We start from the raw sequence: 27,087 nt of genomic DNA, 5'->3' as shown, positions 1-27,087 counted from the left end.
TCTAGAAGGGCATAAGGAGGATAGCCTGCAGGATTCACGACTGCATTCCTGGCTACAATTTGCAGCATTAGTATCAATGAGTGAGAAAACAACCACCAAACAACTGTATTTAACTATCAAATTCTGACACAATGGGAGACACATCACACATGAGATGCCAATAATTTAGCAACAGCAGGATGATACAGGCTTTTCAATCTATTTTCTGGATGAAAGGATCACAGGCTGATTAAACCTTATGCTTGAGGTCATGTGCATAAATCATGGCTGACCTCCTGACCCACAGTGGGATGGCATTAGAAGGTGAAGCCCTGGTGTGGTGCGTAGGTCATGAGACTGGCCCTCATGAATGAGTTGAGCACCTGTAAAACAAGAGATGTGGAATTTTGTTCTTTGACTCTGCATTCCACTATGAGAGGATACAGCCGTTGAAAAGTAGGGACATGTCCTCATGGGTCGTTAGATCTACTCGAGCTGTTATCTTGAACTTATGGTGTTCAGAACAGTGAGGAATGAATGTCCCATCTACAGTCTCAGCTATGGCAACCTTAGCATTGTCTAAGATAAACATGAGGGTTCAGATTTATTTATAATTTAACAAATTTATGTTTCAGGTTACATACACTAGAGAGGGTGCTTGCTGTGGTCCAGGGCACCAGGAGGTAAAAGTGACAAGCAGAAAAGGTGAAAGAAAAAAGATGTGGTCAGGCAGGTGGCCAGGGCATACAAGGCCTAGGTATGCAAATTGTTTCTTTTTCTTTATTGACATTGTATGGACAGTCAGTACTTTTATAGAGCATATGGAAACCATGGACGGGTTCTAGCAGAGGTGCGTTGTTGATTTACCTTACATATTGAAGAACTGATGAACATAGACTGTGAGGGGCAAGGGAGAAGGTAAAAGGCCTATTGTAAAGTGGTTGTAACAACCCAAGAGAGAAGTGATGGAGGATGAGACCAGGGGACACTGAGTGTGGACGGTGGACGAGACCAGGGGGACACTGAGTGTGGAAAGTTTTTTCAGGCTGGTGGGAAAGGGAGTGTAAAGATGACAGACTAGGAATTTGGTAAGTTAAGTTGGAGGTGCCTACTGGATACACAAACAGCCAGACTGGGCAGGAAGCTAAGGGAATAGATCTGAAGTTCCACCTTGGCATAATGAGCTGAAATCATCATTGCATTTTAAGCCACGAACTCAGATGAGACCCTTGGAGAGTGAGGAGAGAGCGAAAAGAGGAGAGAGATTGGTTGTAGGGGCAAGAGCTGGATGTGAACCAGAGGCAGAGAGGAGTCATCAAGAGGGGAATGAAATGGGGGTGGGGGAAGAGCCCCAAAAGCCAAGTGCAAAGGCACATCAAGGAAAAGAGTGTGATCGTCTGGGAGAAATCTTTTGGGGAACTTAGACCCCACCATGAGGTTTACATGAAAAAATAACCAATGAGTAAATTTAATAAACAAGAACTGCTGTGGAGTATGGGGGCGTGGTACATGCCTAGAATCCCAGAACTTGGGATGCTTAGGTCATTTCAAGGCTGACCTGGACTATATAAGGAGCTTTAGCCTAGCCTGGGCTACATACTGAATTCCTTTATCAAAAAAGGAAGCAAGCAAGCAAGCAAGCAAGCAAGCAAGCAAGCAAGCAAGCAAGCAAGCACAGAGGCCACACCAGAACTCCAGATCAGTGCCTCGCCTGATTGTCATCAAGAGGCTTTCTCTGGCATCTGATGGGAACAGATACAGAGACCCACGCCCAAACAATAGGTGGAGCTAGGAGAACCCCATGGAAGCAGGGGAGGAAATCTGTTGCTTATGTAAGGCCTGAAGGGGAAGTAGTGCTTTTCAGGAGGTAGTTTCATTTGGATCAAGGTGACAGGAATGTTCAGGAAAGATGTGGAGACATCTGTGGATGTACAACGAGTTTTAAGAAGACACCAGGAGAATTCTAGGAGTTAGAGAAGGGGTGGGAGAGAATCTGATTGGAGCTGAGATCCAAGGCATGAGCCAGAGTTATGACCTGCCTTAGACCAGACAGGATAAACAGTAATACCTGGGTTCTCTTGTTTTGTCTTTGAGGTTTTTGTTTTAGGCAGATTCTTTCCAGGGGCTACAACCTTACATCTCAACACATAACCAAGAAAGAGCCATGCTCCCCAGTGACGCTCTTAGAAACACATCACAGGCTCAGAGCTTCCTCTGGGATGGCTCGTTTTACATTCCCATAGCTAACTTAATCACTGTGGCCAAGAAGGCGTGGGACTGTAATTCCCCAGGTGGTACCTCGCTTCTGAACTAGTTTGTGTGAACATGAGTGTAGGTGGGTGGGTTCCTCCAGGAAAACTTTGAAATGTGTTCTGCCACACTTATTCGGAAGAAATTCAGCAGCAGAGATTAAGGGTTACGGGATCAATCTTTCTCTGTTATGACGATCAACTCAGCATTGACCTCAGCTAGTCCAAAACCCAGAAGCTAATCATACCCACTCACCTCAGCAATTTCGGTTTCAACCATTGGTTATTTGTCTTGTTTGTATCAGTTGAGATAGAATAAGTTTGGTCACAGTAACAAATATTCTCCCCAGTCTTAACGGTTGGAGTTTATTTATTGCTCACTCAAAGCTCATCATGGGGTATCCGAACCTGTGATCTACCTAGCGTGTGCTGACCCAGGCCTTTGTGCTGTCTAACACTTCTAGTTTTACCGCCTCAGCATAAGGCATCCCAGAAACATCGCACCAAGGTATGCGGAGCTTGGAGGGTTTGGATGAGCTCTTCTCTGCCTTTGCTCACGAGCCACATACTTTTATTGGCCTCCCATTGGACAGAATTTGTCACATGTGAGACAGAAGAGCAGTAAGGGTCCCTCTAAGCTTCACCAGTTTTCTCTTCACGCTGCCTTAGTTCCAACACTGCACTGTAGTGTGGACCTCTGCTTACGTCTGTCTCCCAAAGACTGTGTGTGTTCCCAGGGTGCCCTTGTACTTGGTGGCTAGCACACATGCCAGACACGTAATAGCATCAGAGACATGCACGGATCGGACCAGTCCAACCTGCACATTTGCTCTTCGGAAAACCCCAAAGACAAACGAGCTCAGATGGGGGAGATGATTAATCCAAGGTGACACAGTTAAAAGCAAGATGAGAACTGTCATCAGAGAGGCTTCATGTGACACCTGCAGGAAGCAGATGCAGAGACCCACAGTCAGACATTAGGCAGACCTCAGAGAATCCTGCAGGAGAAGGGGAGGGAAGATATAGGAGACAGAGCGGTCAAGTACATCACAAGAAAACCCACAGGATCAACTAACCTGGGCTCACAGGGGCCTACAGAGACCAAACAGCCAGGGAGCCTGCATGCGATTGATCTAGGCTCTCTGGAGATGTGACAGGTGTGTAGCCTTCTCTTTTCTGGGACTCTAACAGTGGGAGCAGGGGCTGTGTCTGATTCTTTTGCTGGCTCTGGGAACTTGTTCCTCATACCGGGTTGCCTTCTCCAGCCTTAATATGAGAGGCACCTAGTCTTACTGCAACTTGATTTGCCATGTTTGGTTGATCTCCATTTGGAGGCCTGGCCTGGCCTTTTCTGGAGAGAAACAGAGGAGGAGTGGATGGGGGTGGGGACAGAGGGGCAAGTGGGAGGGGAGGGACTAAGAGTAGAGGAGGGAGGGGAAACTGTGGTCAGGATGTATAAAACAAAATAATTTAACAAAATCATGAAAAAAACGTAGGGAAGCTGATGTGTGGTCTACATCCAGGCAGCACCACCGTGAGCTACGTGTAGGTGTGGAGTGTAAGGGGCTCCTCACCGAGGCATTATCCCCCCACAGACAGCTGGTGCCTATTATGAGCACAAAGAGAGGAAGAACCCCTTTCTCCCATAAAGCATTGCGAGCTCCTCATGCCACATGCCTGGGATGTTTCCTTGCCAGAAGAAGCTCTATTTCCTGATTTTTGTCAGGGTACTGTGAAGATGAACAATGCTCCATTCTTTTCCCATGGGAGATGTTGAGTGCCTGATGCCCGTTAAATCATTCAGGGTCAGGTGACTCGACCTTTGTGTCCCTGGCAGAGAAAAATTGTCTTTTGAGCTATCATGAATGGATCATCTTGATGCTCCCACTCTGTCTTACAAACAAAAGGGCAGACTGCCCCTGATCATCCACACCCCATTCTTGAGGTCCAGTTTATTTGTTGACTTTCTCTTTAACAATTGTATTAGTATATGCTCTCTGTACAAAGCTATGAGTTTCATAATGACTTCTTCATTCAAGAATATCAAGTATGTTGAATTTGGGTCCTCGGTAAGTGCAGAACACTCTGTTAATTGTTGATCTATTTCTCCTGTACAAGTTTGTAACCTTTAATTGGGAAACTGAGATCATTAACATTTAGGTTATTGCACAGAAGTATTTGTTGGCTTTGCTGGTTGTTTTCCTAGTTGGTTCAAAGAGTGTTTCTTCTTTACTTCCTTATTCTTCATGGAGCTCTGGTTTTCTGAGCTACACACGTCTGATTCTTTCCTGGTTCTTTATCTGGTCCCTTTGTGGGATTAATTATTATTATTATTTTTAATGCAACCATGTAGTGACTTTCTTCCTTGTCTGTGTGTATCATTCTCTTAAGAATCGTTTGTAATGCTGGCCAAGTAATCTTAAATAGCTTTATTCTGTGCTTGTCTCGGAAGATCCTTATGTACTCATCAATTAAAAGAGATTTTCTCTGGGCAGAATCATCTTGTTCAGCAGTTATTTACTTCAAGAAACTGACCTCTATGATTTCATGCTTTCCCAGATATTAGGGAGTGGATTTGTCTTTGTAAAAGAGTTAGGTTTTCTCCCTTCCAGAGTTTAGTCTTTTTGTTCTGCAATTTAAACAGTAAATTGGCTTGGAGAGCTTTTTATCTTGGGGAGGTTCTAGATGTATTTTGTACTTATTTGTCCATATTGTTCCCTAGGTGTGGGAAACTTTTCAATTTCATTGAATAGATTTTTCTACAAATTAGGTGGTTTTTTTTTGTTTTTTTTTTTTTTTTAATCTCAGATCCTTCTTCCCTTCTACAGGGTAGCTCATCCAGCCTGTAGATGATCAGGTTTTGTCTTTTGATAATGTCCTCTAGTTTTTCATAGTTTTTATCTGATGAATTTATTTGACTTTTTCATTTCCAATATTTCTATTTGGTTTCTTTTCAGACTATCATTTTTAAATGATTTTTTTATGTTACTGAATTTTTAATCCATGTTGCAGACTTTCTTATCCACATAATTGACCTCTTTATTCAGGCTCTGAGTTGCTGTCTTCACATCATTCATTGACTTGTTTGAACCTTCTTGGAAGACATTGCATATTTTAAAAGATATTTCTATTAATTCTTTGAGAATTTTATACAATGTGTTTTGAACATATTCGCTTCTCCTCCAACTTCTCCCATTATCTCTCTCTCCACTATGACCTCCCTTCCCATGAAATCTGAGTTTTCTTCATCCTCTCCAAAAAGTCTGTGTTGTTCAACTAATCTTGAAAGTAGGGACTTCCCTGGCTGTAGTTGACCTACCATGGGTCGCAGCATTAAAGAAAACTGACTCTCCCTCTCCCAGAAGCTATAAAATGCCAATAGCTCCTCAATGAGTGGTGGAATCGCATTCCTGCCTTCTACGTCTAGGCTAGGATTTTTGTCTGTTTGAACTCGTACATGTCTTAAACATGCTGTCATAATCATTGTGAACTCACATGTGCAACGTCTCTGTTGCATCTAGAAAACACTGTGTCCTTGATGTTACTTCTGGCCCTTACGATCCTTCCAACCCCTCTTCTATGAAGATCCCTGAGCCTCAGGGACAATGGTGTAACACAGATATTCCATTTAGAACTGAGAATGCTGAAATTTCTTATTCTTTGCCTGTTGACCAGTTGAGGGTCTCTGTGTTAATTGCCATTTACAAGAAGCTTCTCTGAGTAGGGTTGAGAAATGCTCTGACCTATGGGTATAGCAATAAGTCAGTAGGAGTCATTTTAATATGATGTTCATTTTCCAAAATAATAGTATTAAGTTCACACTTAGGACCCATGACCTGTCTCTACATAGGTTCATGACCCTTTTAACAGTGTTAGGAATAGGTTTCATCTCATGGAACAGGCCTTAGATTCAATCAGAAAGTGGTTGGTTACTCCCATAATACACGCCACTATTTCACCAGTGGGCATATCTTGTCAGGCTATTACAGCTTTCCGAGTTCACAGCCTGGAGAGATTGATGAGACTGTGAGGATGTTTTCACAATAAAACCATAACAGAAGGTTGAAGGTGTGAGAAATAATAGAGAGAGCATAATAGATTTAGTGCAGAAAAAAGCAGAGCAATCATAGAGCTTACTCAAGCAAAATAAAAATGAAAACAAAAAATTAAAATTAAAATATGAAAGTAAAAATTAAAATAAATACAATAAATCAAAACAAAACTAGAATATAGTATAATCGTCAGTATCTCTAGTTTTATGTGCTGACTGTGGGTTTCTATTCCTGGGGTATCTTTGCACTCTGAACTCTGCCAGTGGGCAAGCAGCTGCCAATCTATCTCCCCAGTGTTCAAAAAAGACTGGCTAGAATGACTAGGTGAAATCTGTGCTTTGTTTTGCTTCTGAGTTGAATTTCTGTGTTGAACTGGTCCTCTGCCTGCCTCTCCCACCAAGAACAAGCCTCTCCCGCCTTCAGCATGGGTGCTCCATGACTTGATGCTTGCTTCTTTGGTGGTGGGTAGCACTTCCTCGCCACATTTTCAGTGTCTGTGGCTCCGGAGGGGCCTTGCATGTCTACCTGTGTAGCGGCTGCTTCCTTACCACTGTTCTGCGCTTTGCCATCAGCAGCCCGCAGCGTTTGCCTGAGCGCATGCTTGTTCAGCTTAACTCCAGTCCCATGTTCCCATGTTTCTGGGGCAGTCTCTGGCTTAGTCAGTGTGTGTGTGTGTGTGTGTGTGTGTGTGTGTGTGTGTGTGTGTGTGTACAGAGTTAACGGTACTTTTTGGGGGTTATTTTATTTATTTTTAACTTTCTTCAGCAGAATAGTTTGGCTCCAGTGTTTTTCTGAGGATTAGCTTCATCTCGCATACCAGCTTGCAAGTCAGGGCCAGGGCCCTTCTCTGGGCACCAGGGTTCTTTCTCCAGCAGCACCCATCACAGCACACAGATCTCTTGTCTCAAGTTTTGTTTTTGTAGAGTTTCTGGAGGCTTTCCACTTCTTTCTTTGCAACCTCAGAGCAGGGCAGGGGATTTTTCCCTTCTTTGCTTCCTGATTGGTTGGTTGTTCTAAGTTGGGTCTATTGTTTCCTCTGTAAACCTTACTTTCACTATTTCTGGATCTCATTTGATCCTCTCACCATCTGGTGTGGCCTTTCTGCCCTTGCCATGCCCCACTGCCCTCTGTAGCCAGGGATCCAGTGTGTTCTTTAAGGTTAATGGTGACACAGGAGAGTACTGTTTGCCTCTTCTTTGTTGTGCTAAGAATTCCCATGGAGCTGGGGAGATGGTTCAGTGGGTAAGATCACTTGCTCTGAAAGCATGACCTGAGTTCAAATCCCTAGAACCCATGTAAAAAGCCGGGTGTGACTGTGTGTGTCTGTAACCTCAGCATTATGGAGACAAAGACGGATGAATCCCAAGGGCTCTCTGGCCACTCAACCTGGCCAAATGTTGAGTTCAGTGAGAGACCTGGGCTCAATCCAATAAGGTGGATAGTGATAGAGGAAGAAACATGACCTCATACCCTGGCCTCAACAGTACATTCTCTCTTTCTCCCTCTTCATCTCCCTCCCTGCCCCCTCCTCTCCTCCCTCTCTCTCTCTCTCCCTCCATGCCTCCCTCCCCCCTCTGTATGTCGTATGTCTCCCTCCCTCCCCCCCTCTCCCTCTCTTCCTGTCTCCCTCCCAGGTACCTTTAAAGACTTAGATAGGGAAGGAGTTTTGTTGTGGTCCCTGTGCGCTCCCGTAGACACTGCCACAAACCTTAAGACTACACAGTTGGTCACGGATTTCTCCACACTTCTCCTGGGGAGACTTCCTGGACCAACCCCAAGCAGGTCATGAATATTTCAGCTTCTCCCCTTCATCTTCATCAGAGAACCTGTCACTGCCAGGCCTTTATCATCACATGGCCCTATCCATTTTGAAACGGACCCTTCTGTTCCTCTTCATCTGCCCAAAGCCTTTGGAGTTCATAGTTTGCCATCAGCAGTCATAAACCTTTATCTCCCCCGAGCCGTTTCACTGTTTCTCTCCTGCGATGGAACCCGGCTGTCCCCAAGGACCCTGTTCTCTCTGCGGCCTCCTCACATAGACACTTTTGATTTTGTGCCTTAGAGGGGAGTGTCTTCCTTACTCCTCCTTCCAGCCTTTAATTAATCATTGCACTTGCTTTCAACTTCAAAGACCACAGCCCTTTGAAGCGCATCGTCAGATGCTGCCGCCTGCTGCCCCACCTTGTCGCTGTCCTTCACTGACCTTCATCCTTGGCTCCCCCAGCACCTGCTCTGCTGCCTGCCTTTATCTCTGGTGCCAGTGACATTTAGTGGGAAACCTCTCTTTTCCTGGACCCTTCTAAGCACTTTAAAACATTATTTTATCTAATCCCAATTGTACTCTACGGTAGATGATAACACCATCCTCATTTTATAGCTGGGTAGAGTGGGGTGTAAAGAGATAATGGTGCTTTGCCTGATAACATACCCAGGGGTTCCAGCAGGGTCCAAAAGATAATCTGGTCCCAAGAACATACCCTTACCTGGTAAGTTGTCTCTTTACAGTATTTCTGGCAGCAGCATCTGTGTAGTCGTCCCTTGACTTTGCTGGTTCCTCTGACACACCACAGCCACCCAGTCCTGAGACTGTATTCACCATCTTTGCATCAGTTGTGACAGAATTCGCTTAAAATATTGCTATCAATTATTTGTCAATATTTTGTACCATCTCTAGTCTTAGCAACTCCTTATTGAAAGCCTTCTGCTTCAGAAGATCCTTGGGCTCTTGAGAACTTCAAATCATTCATCTGTATTGGCCCTGCCACCGTTCCCCACAGCTCAGCATACCTGCTCTCCTCATCTCCCTCCAGTGGCTGACGACAAGGTTGAGGAGTACTTTATAACTAGGTATGTGACATTGTAGAATAAAGCACCAATTCGCCCACAGGTCTGTGAGTCAGAATTGGGAAGGGATTGCTGGATGGTTCTTTATCCCCACATCTTCTGCAGTCTCTCATGGCGCTGTAGTCAGACAGTGAATGAACTTAGATTCATTCAAACCAAATGTCTTGGTTTGCGGAAGCCTTGATGGTGACTATGAGATCTCTCCCTTCTACCCCATCCCTCTGTCTGTCCCTCCCTCCCTCCCTCCCTTCTCCCCACGCTTATCAGGGTGGCCTCCACATGTTTCCCTTAGGCTTCCATGCTTGCTGCTGGATCTCAAAAGTAAGCATTCTATTTAGCAAAGGCGGCAGCTACAGATCCTTTAATGTCTCACTCCAGAAGCACATCTGTACAATTTCTGTTAAATTCTGTGAGTTAAAATGCCATGTATGGTGAACTTAGATCTAAAGGGAGGGGGAATTTACCCCTCAAAGTCAAAACACTCTGGAAAAGAGGTGCAGAATGATGGTGGTTGTGGTGGGCTTCCTGTTGTAGTGCCTTTGGAAACACAATGGTATTGGGACACAACCCTTTCATTCTTCTCAGTGTACCACTGGTTCCCGGTCCTCTTCCTCCTCCTTTCCCGCCGGGCACCTTTCCTGTCCTGAAGGTCAGTTATCAGTTGATTCCATGTCTGCAGCTGAATAGATTAATCTTTCTAGAGAAAACCCATAAGCTGTTCCAAGTCCTCTCACCTGTATGTGATCATCCAGAATCTCCACCAGTCTACTCAAGACAGCTGAACAGTGTAACAGCTTCCTGGATATTTGCTTTGCCCTGTCGTAGGCACACTTCATGCCCCTCCTTAACTCCTGAACAGTACCCTGGGCAGCAGTGGTTAACAAGCTAACCAGTTCATCTGGCTAACTCTACAGCATCCTGAACAGTACACTAGACAACTGTGGTTAACAAGCTAACCAGTTCATCTGGCTAACTCTACAGCATTCCGAACAGTACCCTGGACAGCAGTGGTTAACAAGCTAACCAGCTCACCTTCTGGCTAACTCTACAGCAAGGTTGGCTTTATGAAGAAAATGATACAGTCACGTGAGAAGTGCTTCCTTTCCACCCCCTGTCAACTGCATGAACCTAGAGCACTTTGCCTTCCATCTGTCGGTGTGGGTAACAGACCCTTGAGCCATACTATGCAATTGCGAGAACTGGGCTTGGATGGCGTTCCCATAATTTACAGTCTCGTCAAAATCTTCATTACTGCATATATGTCTTTCTCCCCAATATCAAGTTGTCTGTTTAATTAATCATTCTAATTAGCATACAAGCAGACTTTGATATTGCCAGTTTAAACAAAGCAAGTAAAAACAAAACCCTGTTTTGACTTCATATCTTGCTCAGTTACCAAGGTTTTCTTGTTTCTTGACAGAATGTCTCTACAAACCAATCTGAACTTCCAAATTCAGATTCTTCATCTCCTGTTCCCCTCTAGCCATGCTGGTAGGGCTTGTCTCTGCTCTTCCAGGGGAACTGCACTTATCTTAGGCAATTCCATCTCTCCCTTATATGTGCTTTCGTCAGCAACTGGCAAAGCTGACCACTCTGCTTGGCTGAAATTTGCCCCTCTTTCTTCCCAGTGACATCACACATTGGTTGATTGGCATCCTGCCTCATCAGTCTCTCCTTCATAGCCTTTGTGGCTTTCCTTCTGGATTACCAAGTGGGGAAATCTCACTGGCTACTCTGGGGGTGTCTTCTTCTGACTTCTGGTTGTGTTCTCTTCATGGAGATCATATGGAATGCCATGACTGTAAAATGCAGTCCGCCTCTGGGACTTCTAAACTGCACCTCTGTGTAGAGCTCCTCTCTGGCACCAGCCTTACATATATTGCTGCTGCCTGAATGTCAAAAGGATGCTGCAGATTTAACAGGGTAAAATGTAGGGGCAGAATGAAGTCTCTGCTCCTACTAAATGGCTACTCCTCGAATTCTCACTTAAGCAAAGGGCACCACCATTCACATAGTTTTGTGTTGTAGAATAAAATTTTTGTGTCTCTACCTTTGGATTGGTTTAAGGAAGAGCTGAATGGCCAATAGCTAGGCAGGATAGGTGGGATGTCTGGGGAGAGAGAAAAACTCTGGGGAAGAATCTGAGGGATGGAGAATGTATCAGCTAGACATGGAGGAAGTGGGTTGCAGAGTATTGATAAAAGCTAATGAGTCATGTGGCAGAATGTAGATTAATATAAGGAGGTTAATTTAAGTTATAAGAGCTATTTGGGAATAAGCCTAAGGTAAGGACAAGCTTTTGTACTTAATAAGAAGTTTCCCTATCGTTATTTGGGAGCTGGAGTCTAAAAAACATCTGACTACAGTTTTGGCATTTCCTCCTGACAAAATTCTGGCAGCTACAGTAGAGCCTTTGCTTTTCCCCATAGCATCCAACCACCCATCAATCCACCTATCCATTTATCCATCCATCCATCCACCCATCCATCCATCCATCCATCCATCCATCCATCCATCCATCCATCCATCCATCCACCCATCTACCCATCCACCTATGCATCCATCCACCTATGTAACCATCCATCCATCCATCCATCCATCCATCCATCCATCCATCCATCCATCCATCCACCTATGCATCCACCCACCTATGAATCTATCCATCTATGTATCCACCCACCTATGCATCCATGTATCCATGCATCCGTGCATCCATCCATCCATCCACCCTCCATGCATACATCTATTCATAGTATTTTCATTCTCCTTTAAATACATTCAGATTTGGATGTTTCACCATCTCCACTATTACCTTGCTTAGAAACTGTCGCATCACCTAGCCTCCCATCCCGTTCCCTCTCCCGGATGACAGCTTATTCTGTTCCTGGTTGGAAAGTGATTAAAATCATTGCCTATGTAATCATATTGCCTGATTCAAATGACAAATTTATTAAGTAAGAGTCAATTCAGGTATCACGTCTTTACTTAAAATTCTTTAATAACTTTGCATTTTAATTAGACAAAAATCAAATTACTAATTGTGACCCAGAAGAGCCCATCAAGTCTGGCCTCCACCCGCATTCTGAAGTGACTCATAATCTTCCCCTTACCCATTCTATTGACCAACTAGCCTGCCTTCCAGCCTGTGAGCGGGCCACACTTCTGATTTCAGGCAACACTTTCCCACACCTTGGAATGGTCGGTCACCTTCTCCTTGTTCAGGTCTCTGCTTCAGGGTCTTCTCCCCTCCCCCAGAACCCTCTCTTGATTTCCCTAGATAGATTGTACATTCCCCTCTACGGCACATCTCTGTAGAACTAATTACTTGAAATCAGCTTATTGATCAAATAATTTCCATGTTACTGTCAGCCTCGCTGATAAGAATTTAGATTTTACTTGACTGCAAGGATTATATTTATTAATCCCCAGAACCTGGATTCTGGAGCAGAATAGCACTCTATAAATATGCATTGGCTAGGAGAATGAGAGATTTTTGATTCATTAAAATGTAAGTAATATAAGAAATTCAAACATATAAGAAAAATTTCCGATAGCATCCAGGCATAGAATCATGGTGACATTATCCTCTTGACTGCACGCAGGACATCTGCACTGATCTGTCAGGCTCCAGTCCCAAGAGGCAAGGCGGCTTTGGAAGTCCCAGACTCCAGCACATTAATGAACATCTTCTCCTGCACCATTTCTCAAGTTACATCATTTAAAACATCTTCTTTGGATTGCCATTAAAGCTATCGGAGCAGACGGGACTACAGCTTCTTGGGTAGACATCGTGTCTGGAGAGAACGTGAGGACCACACACTTCCTCCCCACTTTTCTATGGCTCCTCTCAACTTTCCATCATTCATTTTCCACGATCAAAGTTTATTGCATTTATACTCTGATCCACGGCTATAATTAAGTCTTCTGTGCTTTGAGGAGAGGTTAGTTTCTTAAACTGAATACCATTAAATGGCAGTTGGAAACTGTGATTATGTAAATATTATTCAGTAGAGAACCAAGTAGTTTGATTAGACTTAACGGAGAATGAAAATAATCTTAACTCTAAACCTATGACACTTCGAGGCAAAACCCCCATCTTCAGATCAAATGGATTCTGATTTCAGCTTCACATTCCTTCAGTCACTCAAAATCACACTGTATTTTTTATTTGATTTGACATATGACATTTCTTGACAGCTTCATTTTATCTTTCTCCAAATCCCTAATTGACTTTCTTTCTTATTCTTGGTACTGAAAGGATAATAAAAATAAGCCTTTTAGGGGAAAATGCAGAGTGCAATGTTCTAGGTATTTTGTATGCATGATTTCATCTACTGTTCAATACAACACGAAGAAGGCATTATTATTTAATTTCTTCTTCTTATTGTATGTGAGTGAATGTGTGTGGGAGTGTATGTGCATGTGTGTTTGCACACCTATGGGCACATGAGTGCCACAAAACACATGTGGAAGACAGAGGCAACTTGTGGAAATCTGTGTTCTGCTTTCACTATGTAGCTCTGGTTCTGAAGATGGGAGTTAGGTCTCCAGTCTCCACAGGAACACTTCTACCTGCTCAACCATTTCGCCAGCCCAGGAATTATTCTACATTCAGTTTTCTTTTGGGGACAAAGTCTCAGGACGTACCCCAGAACCCGTGATGCTCCTGTCTCAGTTTCTCAAGATCTATAGATAAAGGTGTGCATCACCACATATTACTTCCATTTGCTTTTCAAATAAAAAAAATCAAATTTCAGAAGATGCAAATGATTACCCAGGTTCCTATCTTTTATGATTTTGCTCAGGCAACCTAGAGATTGTTCTAATCATGTTGGGCGGTGCTTATGAATTTCAGAAACTTCTCAGGTTTTTTCATTACACTGTCATTGAAGAAAGAATGTTGGCTTAATTGAAGACATTTTAAAGTTCCCATTCCATCCTGCACTTCTAGTTTTGGCATTACTGCATGGGTATCATCTCGAGATATTGTTTGTGATCACTGCAGTTCTGGCTTGATCTATGTGTTTTTTCCCTCTTCTACTCAATTTTTTTTTTCTGGCACATAGTAACAGACAAGTTTCCTAGGAAGGACAATTGGAGCCTATCATTTCTGAGTCCTTAAATTCAAAGTTATTATAAAGTCCTTACACTTGACTGATAGTTTGGATAGGTATTGAATTTAGACACAAAATAATTGATCAGAATTTTGCCAGTTTTGCTCTGTGCTCTGCTTTCTTTGAAGATCCAGTATGATTGATGAAAAGTTTAATACATTTGTAGATTCTTTTTCTTCTTGTGGAAGTCTTACATCTCCTCTTTATCTTTGATATTTTTTAGATTTCGGGAGAGCATGTTTAGGCATGGCCACTGTGATCAGTCACTGCAGCATTGACTCTTGTGATTGACAGTTATCAGGGAGATTTCTTCCATGATTGATTTCATCGACACCCCCACCTCTCTCCCTGTGTTGGATTAGTATTAGAATTCTTGGGTTAAAGTCTAATATCCCAAATCATGCTTTTCTTTTTTTCTCCCTGGAGTACTGAGGGGCAAACCCAGGACGTCACACCAATGAGCTACATCCCTGGCCTTTTGTTTCAATTAAAACAGTTATTTTTGAGACAAGGTCCCTCTCTAAGTTGTTCATTCTAATTGTGAGCTTAGGATTCTTCTGCCTCAGCTTCCTGATTGTCCAGGATTATAGGCCTGTGCAGCTGGGCCTGGCTCCTTTTCTCCCATCTTTTGGTTTCTTCTACCTTCTCTCTATTTCTTTATCTTCATTTTCTTGTCTTTATTTGATTTTGCTTTATATTGATTTTATTTTTAAATTCTATTTAAATATTTCTTTTTTTGCCTTTTGAAAATAAAAGTTTATTTTATTTTTCCTTAAAATCTCTGTACCTACCTAGTATTATATTTTGAGTAGCAAGATTTCATATTTTCCATAAAGCCAGTATTTTAGTTACATTAATTAAAAATTTATATCTATAACATTTTGTGAGTTTCATTTTGTATATAAATACATACATTGGTGTGTTTGTCTTCTCAATTACATGTGTGTATATATTTTATACTGTATTGCATATAGGTACATTATATGTTATAGTTATATAGAATAAATGTATATATTTTCTTATATGTATGTATGTATGTGCTCCAAAATGGATAAAAGACTAATCTCACAGACAATTAAGGCCGAACCCAGTTTAACCTCAGAATGACACTTTCCCACACAAAATAACATTATGTGAAGGATAAAAATGGTGCTTAAAGAATGAGGCAAGACCTGCCAATTATCACATATACTCACTCATAAGTGGTTTTTAAACATAAAGCAAAGAAAAGAAGATCAGCCCACAAATCACGAACCAGTTCAGGCACCCTCTCCTCAACTGCCTAAGGAGCAAACTGGAGAGAGACATCTCCTTGGACACCTGGGAACCCTTCTAGAGTCAAGTCTCTTGCCAATCCTAAAATGGCTCCCTTAATTAACTTCCCTGCTCCCATATCCATCCTTCCTCCATCCCAACCATCCCGTTTTCCCAAGCTCTCTCCATCCTCCCCTTCTCACTTCTCTCTCCCCATCTCCCTTTACTCCCACCCCACCCCACCCCCAATCTTCCAATTTTTGCTTGGAAATCTTGTCTACTTCCAATATCCAGGAGGATAACTACATGATTTTCTTTGGGTTCACCTACTTATTTAACTTCTCTAGGATCACGAATTATAGGCTCAATATATTTTAATTACGGCTAGAATCCACTTATGAGTGAGTACATACCATATTCATCTTTTTGGGTCTGGGTTACCTCACTCAGAATAGTGTTTTCTATTTCCATCCATTTGCATGCAATATTCAAGATGTCATTGTATTTTACTACTGAGTAGTACCCTAATGCGTATATATTCCACACTTTCTTTATCCAGTCTTCTATTGAGGGGCATCTAGGTTGTTTCCAGGTTCTGGCTATTACAAATAATGCTGCTATGAACACAGTTAAACAAATGCTTTTGTAGTATGATAGGGCATCTCTTGGGTATATTCCCAAGAGTGGTATTGCTGGATCCTGGGGTAGGTTGATCCCGAATTTCCTGAGAAACCGCCACACTAATTTCCAAAGTGGTTGCACAAGTTTGCATTCCCATCAGCAATGGATGAGTGTTCCCTTTACTCCACATCCTCTCCAGCAAAGGCTATCATTGGTGTTTTTGATTTTAGCCATTCTGACAGGTGTAATATGGTATCTCAAAGTTGTTTTGATTTGCATTTCCCTGATTGCTAAGGAGGTTTAGCATGACCTTAAGTGTTTTTTGGCCATTTGAACTTCTTTTGTTGAGAATTCTCTGTTCAGTTCAGTGCCCCATTTTTTAATTGGGTTAATTAGCATTTTAAAGTCTAATTTCTTGAGTTCTTTATATATTTTGGAGATCAGACCTTTGTCTGTTGTGGGGTTGGTGAAGATCTTCTCCCAGTCAGTAGGTTGGCTTTTTGTCTTAATGACAGTGTCTTTGCTTTACAGAAACTTCTCAGTTTTAGGAGGTCCCATTTATTTATTGTTGCTCTTATTGTCAGTGCTACACGGGTCCGATGTAGGAAGTGGTCTCCTGTGCCCATGTGTTGTAGACTACTTCCCACTTTCTCTTCTATCAGGTTCAGTGTGGTCAAATTAACATTAAGGTCTTTAATCCATTTGGACTTGAGCTTTGTGCATGGTGATAGATATGGATCTACTTTCATTCTTCTACAGGTTGACATCCAGTTATGCCAGCACCATTTGTTAAAGATGCTTTCTTTCTTTCATTGTATACTTTTAGCTCCTTTGTCGAAAATCAGGTGTTCATAGGTTTGTGGATTAATATCTGGGTCTTCTATTCAATTCTATTGGTCAACATCTCTGTTTTTGTGCCAATACCAAGCTGTTTTCATTACTGTAGCTCTGTAATAGAGTTTGAAGTCAGGGATGGTAATGCCTCTGGAAGTACTTTTATTGTATAGGATGGTTTTGGCTATCCTGGGTTTTTTTGTTTTTCCAAATAAAGTCGATTATTGTTCTCTCAAGGTCTGTGAAGAATTGTGATGGGATTTTGATGGGGATTGCATTGAATCTATAGATTGCTTTGGGTAGAATTGCCATTTTTACTATGTTGATCCTCCCAATCCAAGAGCATGGGAGATCCTTCCATTTTCTGGTATCCTCTTCAATTTCTTTCTTCAAAGACTTAAAGTTCTTGTCAAATAATTCTTTCACGTCCTTGGTTAGAGTTACCCCAAGATACTTTATGCTATTTGTGGCTATCGTGAAAGGCTGCAGAGGGAGAAAAAAAACACCAATGATCTCCTCTGAATTCTGTGTCTACAATATGACATGCTGGCAAGTTGTGCCCCCTGACACAATATTGGCATAGCAGTTATTGAGGTTAACATATCTGACTGGATATGAGGCCTGCACACAGGAAGGATCTTATGTCTGGTACTGTAACCTGCCCAAAAGTTCATGGCTAGGAGATCACAGATCCTAAGGGGAACCTTTTTTTCTACTAAGTGGTCACACTGCCAAGCTTCATTTGAAATATTTATCTTTATAGTTGTACATATTGACTAGTCTCAACTTCAGTAAGAGAAGACCCTTCTACGGTGATAGTGGCTAGCACAGAGACTCATGACTGCTTCAAGTGCTGAGTAGAAATAGCTCCACATGATCAGATGCGGATGCCATCTGTATCCATCTTCCCTCCACCCAAGGCAGAAGGGGTGGAAATAATTACACCGGTGGATGGGGCGAAGAGCTATGTAATGTCAACTTCTAGCCATGATGTGGCTATTGCACACATCAATTCTTAGTTGCTGTTGTTGCCCGCATAAGACCTGAACAAGATCAAACCGTTCAAAATTCCAGCAAGGGGAGAGGAGGGGCTCCCAAACCCCCACCACCTTTGAAGGGGCTACTGGCAGCCAATGACGGAGGAGGGAGGACATGGTTGCTAACAGATTGCTCACGCCCCTGTGGACGGTTATACTCCTTTGTGCAGAAGGGCAACATTAAGTGAATTTGGGGGTTATCAATAGGAAAAGTAAATAGATTAAAAGAAGATAATGAAGACTGGGTGGCAGACACTAGCTGGAGGCAGATATATATGGCCAATACACATTGCATAAATGTATGAAATTTCCAAGAATAAAAGTTACTACTGCAAAAGGATTGGAGGCTGGTTGTGGTGGAGCATGCCTGAAATTCTAGCAGCTTGGGAGGCCGTACCTGCGAGTTTGGGGTTAACGTGGAAGGTTTCAGGCTACCCTGTGTGGTGGTGGTGCTGTGTGACAGTGGCCCTGCCTCTTAAAAATTCCATTTGAAATTGTGTGTGGGCGTATCACAAGCAGAGATCAGAGGGAGCAGGGGGATGAGGGGGATGAAGGGAAGGAACCTATCCTAAAACACACTTTGTTTCAAAATGCCATAATGATATCTGCTACTTTGCTTGCTAATTTAAAAAAATAAAAAATAACCCATCCACGCATTCTTGGTAATCTGCTATTTTTTTTTTCCTACAGTGGTTCTCTTTCATGATGCTGATTTCCCTCGGATGTCTCTGGAGGTTGGTTGATTGCTCCTATTTTTAGCAAAAGGATTAGACTGATCACTAAGGTCCTTAAGGTGGGTGGCAGATTGGGTCCATTCCTTCAGCACTATTGCTTTCTTTTAAAAAAGTCAAGCTAGAGAGGGACGGCCAAGTGTTACGTCCTCATGGAAACCTTCAGCTTTCCCGAGGGCTATGATCTAAACAGCCTCTCCCCCTTTCCAGGACACTGCCCTTCGCCTTCCAAAGTCATGACAAAAATTAATCTCCTAAGCCACCGTGTTGGGAGGAGGGACATGGGGGCTTTACAGTGAGAGGGATTAATTGCCTTTGTAAAGGCGTGACGGAAGGACTTTGTACTCTGGATTTTGTGCCTTCTACCTCGTGACTCAACCTGTATGGTGGATGCAGATTAGCTAAGTGGACCACGCCCCACCTTCAAGGTTTCTCTCTTGAAGCGCAAGACTCCTCTTCTTCCCCTGCTCCTGAAGGTGTCAGAGATGACTTGATGACAAACACGTACTACAGGATGCCGTGGAGGTGTGCGACCTCTTCCCCGCCTCTGAAACATACACACAGGCCTGTTGTTCAGTTTTTCTGACAATCTGAGTACTGGGTCAGAGTCCCCCACCCTGCTTGGGTTACAGCCCACTGCCCTCGACCAGCTCAATCTAAGGACACCTATTCCCACTCAGATTGCCATTTGTGGCATTTGTCACGCCTCCAGAGGGGAGTTAGAGTTTTGAGGATGTTTTTATCTCTTATCCCTCACCACCAATCAACTTGCTCACCCCCATACCTCATAATGTGTACCTTTGACCTCAGAATTTTTTCAGACCTAAGCAACCTCCTATTGTGATAGAAAATGGCTGAAGACGTCCAGTATCAGAACATTTTTCTACCTTAAAATCATTTTTTTTTAAAGAATTAAAAGAATTTTCCTTTCTGCCCACTGTATGCTGCTTGCCAAATCTTCCTACTTTTCTGCTATGGGATGCCTAGTGCATGCTGTGAGTATGTTTTAGTATCGTTGGTTATTTTAGTCTATGTCAAGGCAGAATATAGCTAGCCAGGAAAGCCAAACTGAATGCAGGGAGAAAGAAGGCGGAGTCAGGGAGACACAAGCAGCTGCTGGAGAAGAAAGATGAGAGGTAACACATCATGAGCCTCGTGGTAAATAAACTAATAGAAATGGGTTAATTTAAGTTGTAAGAGCTAGTTAATAATGAGCCTGAGCAAATAAGTCAAACAGTGTGTAATTAATATTTGGCCTCTGAGTGGTTATTTTAAAAGCAGCTGCAGAACCAGGGACCAGGAGGTACGAGAAACCTCCAGTTACCCTTTTCTGAGCTGGAGATAAAAGGCTGCCCTGCCCCTCGCCTGCTCCCAGCCCCCCCCCCCCCCCCCCGACCTAGTCAGACTCCTTTGCTTTGATCATAGAGTCTAGTTTCTTCTAAGTGGTGCCATCCAGAGTCTCTTTCTTGAGTTCTTCCCTGCTCTGAAACTCGTGGGCTTCCTGCTCCTTTCTTCCTGGCCTGGCACAGCTATTCACCATGCAGGCTTTTGGCTCCATGTGGTGCCCCACCTAGACTCCTCTCAGGGCCAATTCAATAACCAGCCATTAAAGTCCACGGCTAATTCAATAACCAGCCACTGCCTCTCCCAGCGGAAAGTCCACCATGTCACGATCTACAAATTCTCAACCCCTCCAGGACAAGCCTGCCCTCTCCTTCACTGCTGACTGTGGCGAAGGTAAAACCAGGTTTCACCACAAGCCAGACACGAATGGGGCCCCTTATTCTTTAGCGCCCACACCGAATCATCCCTGAGCTACATTAAAAAAAAACAAAAACAAAAACAAAAAACAAAACGTAAACCTCAACCCCCGCCCTGCCAAGCAAGACAACTTATTGATCCTGGCTTTAGCCAATCAGGAAGCTCAGTCCTCAACAACAAACATGTTTCTAGAACAAGGTTGAGCATGCACTCCCACTACCAGTAAGTTTTCAGGGAGTTGGCTCACACCAGGCAAAGTACCTTCGGAATTGGGTGGGACTTGCTACTGTTCATTCTCAGACAACTAACCCGATTTTCAATATTCCATCAATTGAATCAATTGAGGGTCCAAAAAATGCTTCTGCAGCACCCCCAAATCTCCCCAGTCAAACCTCTTGTTATTGTTTTCCATCCTAGGAACTACGTCTGGGACATGAAGGTCTGATCCTTCCTAACCCTTCCCCTGACCTGCAGTTCTCAGCCACAAGCTGTAAAACCTGTGTGTGTGTGTGCGCACGCATGCACGTGTGCACATGTGTATGTGCATGTGCATGCATGCGTGTGTGTGTGTGTGTGTGTGTGTGCGCAGACACATGTGTGCACACATATGTGCCTGCATGCATGGGGGGGTTTAAAAGCTGCCTACCTTGTCTTCCAGCCACAGTCCTCCTCTGCAGCAGAGTTCTTCCTAAACACTGTCTGCCCAGCTAGAAGCCTTCACTCGGCCCTTCGCCCTCTCAATGCTTACATGCAACATGTTATTTAATATGCTGCCATTTTATGTGCTGCTGTTGTGTGTAATCTGTGTTCATAAGTGTGACTTGTATGCAAACTGTCTTTATGTGTCACTCTATGTCCGAAAAGGTGGAGAAAACTTTAGTAAAGCCTTGATGTTGTTAAGGTCACAGAATGCTGTATACCTGATTGTACATGGGGAACATGCACATGGGTGTGCAGATGGCCACAAGCATCTTAAGAGGAAGAGATTTTTGCTCAAATATATACGTAGAACTTACAGATCATCTTAATGTGCTGTATTCCATCATCAACACATCTTTCCTTTTACGATGTACTTGAGTTAATAACCAGCTTTTGTGAGGCATTGTAATCTCCTGAGAGAAGGTTAAAGAAAGGGAAGTGATTTGGGATGAAAAAAATTTTATATGAGAATTTGTAAGGGATGGTTAGATACATTATATACCATATATATCATAGATTGCATATAACATATAAATCCTGTGGTTAGAATTTCATTGCACTAAAATGAAATTAATACCAATTCTGTTTATAACAATATAATTTTCTTAAGTATTTATCCAATCATAGAAATGTTTACAAAAACCAGCCTTGGAAAACAAGGCTTCTGCTTTATTCTTATACTTAGATCTTGAAATCCTGAGTGCATTTCACTGGTGTGTAAAGGCACCATTTACTGGTGTGGGCAGGAGGTCCTTCTGACTATGTGTTGCTTTCGTTGGTTGAATAAAGAAATTGCCTTGGCCTTTTGATAGGGCAGAACTTAGATAGGCTGGGAAGAAAGAACAGAATGCTGGGAAGAAGGGCAGAGTGGCAGATGCCATGAAGCTCCTGTCTGAGACTGACGCTGGTTAGAATCTTTCCTGGTAAGCCACAACTTCATGGTGTTACACAGATTAACAGCAATGGGTTAAATCAAGATGTGAGAATTAGCCAAGAAGAAGTTAGAGCAAATGGGGCAGGCAGTATTTAAATGAATACAGTTTCTGTGTGATTATTTCGGGTGTAAGGCTAGCCGGGCAGCCTGGACCAAAAGCAGGCCCTCTCACACACCACCCTTTCTCCTTCAACAACTTACTGCACAGATACTGTCTTTGCAGCAGGAAAAAAATGGCTGCAAAGAGTTATTGAGTCAATCCTTTTAAGCTGTATAATGATCACAAACGTGCTTTGCTGGACAAAACCATAAATCTCTATAAATCTGGCCTATGATGCAAAATTTTATCAAGTCCATGATCTTTGGTCATGCAGATTCATAATTAAATGAACAGCTGCACTAATGAAATGAAAGTTTACCACTGTTAGTGCCTGGAAAGTAAAGACAACCAAATTATTTCATTAATTGGAAGAAGACCCTCTCCTCTCCAGCCTCAAGGGAAAGGACCATGCTCTTACATTTCTTAAATCTTGTCGTACTTAAAAAAATATCCCAAAATTTGCTGTATTATTCCTTAATGATAAAAATGATGCTCATCTCAGTTCTGTTAGAAGAGCAAGTGATGATGCTACTGGGTCCCTCTAGTGTCACTTTGTTTACTCAGACCTCCCCCCATCATCCTTGAGAAAGATAATTTAAAATGATTCAAGGGTTTTCACTATCTTGGCAACATGATTTCCTTATTATTTAGTATAATTTGGATTTTTAAGAATCTAATTTAAAATTGATTAAATCTTAATTTAAGTCTTCCAGAAGAAACTCCATGGGGAGTGCCTATATTTTAAATCCAAACTTTTAAAGTCCCAAACAAGCTTTTTTCCTATTAAGAAAAAAGAAAAGAATATTTACTGGCTCCAACCAATGAGGTTTCTTCTACTTTATTTCCATTTACTATAGCCGGGGTGTGTAAAGACTTAAATGAACTCATCTGAGCTGCAGTCTCTGTCTTCTTCACCCATTGGCTTTTCTTCTTTGATATATACTGTATTTTTGATTATTTTATTAGATATAATACCTCTGTTACATCAATGTTAAATCAGATACAGAAACAAGACAGAAATTACTCCCGATTACAATGGTTCATAGCTTAGTAGGATCTAGAAATGTCTTCTTTGAGGACTTTAGCAACCATTTCTTTCTCCTGAAGCTCTGTTGTCCTGCCTACTCAGGTCCTAGATCATCTTAGCAATGTGACACATGGACCCATATTTGTCATGCTTGTCAATGGGAAACTGTAAAGTTCCTAGGAAACTTTTAAGGACAAAGCATGCGTCCTTAAAATTTCAATGAGCTATACCCCTGTTATCAGAACTTCAACAGAGAGCATGGAGAATCAGAATGCTATGGGTCTAAAGCTACCAATTAGATCTTGAGATACCTTAGCACTTCTCTCTTTTTTTCTCTCTCTCTTTTCTTTTTTTCTGTCTGTCTGTCTCCCTCTCTCCCTCCTTCTTTCCTTTCTCTCTCTGTTTCTTTCTCTTTCTCCATATATATATATATATATATATATATATATATATATATATATATATATAATAGTCAATCTATTACCTTCCTCTGTATATGGCTTAACATTCTTGTGGTCAAAATTCACCTTTAACCCCAGCACTTGGGAGGCAGAGGCAGATTAATCTCTGTGAGTTCAAGTCTACCCTGGCGTATACAAAATTGATCCATTTTAAAAGAGAATCAGAGCTAGTGGTGGCTCATACCTTTGATCCCAGTACTTGCGAGTCACAGGCCTTTAATCCCAGCACTAAGGAGGAAGAGACAGAAAGGAATATGGCGGGTGGAGAGAGAATATATAGCAGGAGGAGCCAGGAGCTCAGCACATTTCGTCTGAGGATTTGCGGAAATAGGATCTTGCCCCTTTCAGTCTGAGGACTCGGCAGAGGTAAAAAGTCTATTTAGTGGCTGGCTCCTTTACTTCTGTGATCTGACTCTGGGTTTTATTATTAAGACCAATTAGCTACATTACCCATTTGTAGCAATGATAACTGATTTTGCCACAAGCCCCAGGCTAACAGACTTCAAGTTATCAAGAGTTTTGGGTAACACACACCACATGATGAATGAACTTTAACTAAATGCCCTCCCATACACAGATAACGTTTTCCTTCCTCAAAAGGCACAACCAGCCCCCCCTCCCAACCACAAGCAGCTTCTTTACAAGCATGGACTGCTTAAACACTTGTCAACCATGTGGCATGGAACATTCCCCATTCTCTGAACCCTGTTAGAAGGTTCTTCTACTGTGCCACACGATCCTGACCTCTGCTCAGAGCCCCCAACACACAGTCTGTCTGTCTATGTTGTTAGCAACTTCTAATAAATCTCTTACTCAATAAATCTCTCGCTGTCTGAGTGTTCCCCCTTGAATATGGCACCTGTGACCTTTCATCTCCTAACATAATCTATCTTTCCACTAGCAGACCAACTTAGTTTTACACTAATGATAAAAAAAAATCCCAAGTCCAGTTCTCATGAAGAAACTCGTAAAAGTACATAGAAATCTGGTTTGATCCAAGCAGTTCTGAACTAGGAAGGCTGGATCCTGCCCCAGCTCTGCACTGGCTGGCTATAGGGACCTGGACCGGGACATTTCAGCACTAAGATGAGGAAGTCTTGTCAGGTTTGTTCAAACTCCTTTGGGTAGCAATAGTCTCAAGTCTGCTATCTAGGGCATAAAGTTTGTATAACAAGTGGTCTCCAAAAGGAGTCATGCTGCTACAAGCCCACAGCACCATGGTCAGGGGCATTCACAGAGCCTTGGACATGCCCCCACACACTGCTGACATTCTCTGGGAAACAGCAGAACCAAGTCCACTTTGGAGTCAGTTCAATTTCTTCTATTTTCCAGCTTTCAACTCTGTGATAAAAACAAATCGAAGACCACCCCACACTAGCATTGTGTCAGATCCAAAGCAGGGGCGAGAGGGGAGTTCTGAGGGGTGGGGGGCCTCTGATCAAGGCTGGAGGCCTGGGTCCTGTTACCATTTTGCCAAGCTCCAGGGAATCTGAACAAAAGAAACAAGGACTTTGAAGGTCCCTGCCAGGTTCTTCTTAAGAGCGATGGGATTAGGAGGAAAATGAAGCTCCCGAGAGCCTGACAAAGCATTTACTATCCCTGGCAGCCTCCCCAACACAATGCAATCACCTTCATCTCACGACTAAAAAAAGAAAACACAGGACAGTGGCTTGACTTGATCTCTTTGATTGGATCATAAAGCTTAGGCCCTAAGTAGACAAAGCTTCATGACCAGGCAAAGAAACTCAGGGCAGAGCACATGTCCCCCCAAGACTTCATTTCCAGAAGAATGGGGCTTAATTTCTGTGTCATAAACACTCGAATCTGCACAACTTTCCTCACTGGGACCATTCAGTTTGAAAAGCAGGAGAAGTGTGAGCTCACTTTGGTGGTAGCCGTTAATAGCTCTCATTCGGGTGAACGTGAAAGCTTTCCCCCACCACTGCCACAAAAAAAAAATAAAAAATAAATGAATCATCGCCTTCGCAAGCACTGAAAGAAGAGTTTAATATATTGGCTAAAACCACAGCACACACTGAAGGAATGGATTATGGACGTAAGCCATAAAAATGTTTTCAATTTCTTTTGCTGTTAAGATACATCGTAAGAAACTAGTCAATTTCTGGAGAGTCACTCGAGGCGATTTGCATATAGAATGTTTATTGCAGGATGGCAGATGTGACTTGGATAGAGTGAGCAGGGCCAGCACTTGTGGATTTTGCTGCCCATTTCTGTGTAGGCTTCCGGTAGCGGAGGAAACGGAGGAGCCACATCCCAGAAAGCAATTCATGATGGAGAGTCGCAAGGAGGCCCTTTCCACAGAGCTGGTTAATTCCAGCACACTTTATGGCAAATCGATGGGGTGCCGCTTGCATTTATCTTGTGAGATGAGTCCTCTTGAGAAGTTATTTCAACATCAAGAGAAATATTTGGTTTACTCCCGGTGCCAGAGGCCTTTAATTTCGTAAAGTTGGGAGAACATAGCTTTACCCTATGTACACATGGACATTCTTTTCCATAAGTCAGCGTGCTGCAAAAGCCGTATTGGGTGGTTGCACGGTTCTCTGAGACATTTAATGAGACAGGGAGGGTCAAAGGGGGTCGGGAGTAAGAGTGATGAGCCCCTTGGTTGCAAGGAGGACAATGTGCTCAATGAGACAGTCAACTGGAAAGTTATCATTGACTTCATTCATTGATAGATAGACAGAAGAGGTGTTAAGATGCAGTCTTGTGACAGAATGGCTATCCTCTTGAGGGACCCTGGGAAGATGTCCAGGGATGGGGGGTAGGGGAGGCTGACAGAGTCCCACTGGTTGCGCTTGCTCAGTTTCTCATTCCCAACGCAGTGGGGGCAACAGTGGAGACCCACTTCCTCTCCTTACCTGGGCACACAGTAAAAGCCTCTGCTGAGGTGACCTTGTTGCCAGTCACCACCCCCAGGCTCCAGGTGTCTCTGTAGAACAAATGTCACCTCCTAGGGAGGTCTTCTGTGACCTCCCTGCCTCAGGTTCATTTCCTTATGCACACCATGGCAAGGGTTTCTTTGGCGGCTCCCATGGGGGTCTTGGTGTGTTTCTTTTTTCTTTTTTTGTAAGTGGTTGGTTTCTTTGACAGATCTGTGTGTATCCCAGGCTCCCTGCTGCCCCCAGGCTCTAAGACCTGCCTGGCACAGGGAAGAGTCTCAGGAAATCTTTGGTGACAAATGAGTGGGCTTGGTGACCTTTGGAGGAACTCTGGTCTCCATTCCCTACCTAGTGCAGGAGAGATTCTCCCGCTGCTGCTTGATGTCCACCTGTCTTCTCCCAGCTCTGCCTTTCCCGTTCTCTGCCCCTCCCCCACTGCTCATTTGTAACAACTCTGTTGATTTCCTTGCTGCTTCTCCCATGCCGC

The 27,087-nt window shown here is 43.0% G+C and overlaps 1 long non-coding RNA gene across 2 annotated transcripts in view; it reads left to right on the top strand.

Annotated features, from left to right (window-relative positions):
• Window positions 1-3,737: 3,737 nt before the first annotated feature.
• The window catches only part of LOC125411995 (uncharacterized), a 38,252-nt gene continuing 14,902 nt past the window's right edge, over window positions 3,738-27,087 (top strand). The window contains exons 1-4 of one of the 2 annotated variants that reach the window (XR_015001840.2): window positions 3,738-4,173; window positions 12,727-13,065; window positions 18,675-18,718; window positions 18,926-20,044. This is a non-coding gene — a long non-coding RNA (uncharacterized LOC125411995). Of the gene's footprint in view, window positions 4,174-12,726; window positions 13,066-18,674; window positions 18,719-18,925; window positions 20,045-27,087 lie in introns of those variants that run through there. The other variant, XR_015001841.2, reaches the window with a different exon arrangement.

This window comes from Myodes glareolus, chromosome 4 (assembly GCF_982192425.1).
Source record: "Myodes glareolus chromosome 4, mMyoGla1.1, whole genome shotgun sequence".
Classification (NCBI taxonomy): Eukaryota; Metazoa; Chordata; class Mammalia; order Rodentia; family Cricetidae; genus Myodes; species Myodes glareolus.
Note: the sequence above shows the minus strand (reverse complement) of the source record. Positions and strands in the feature narration are given on the sequence as shown.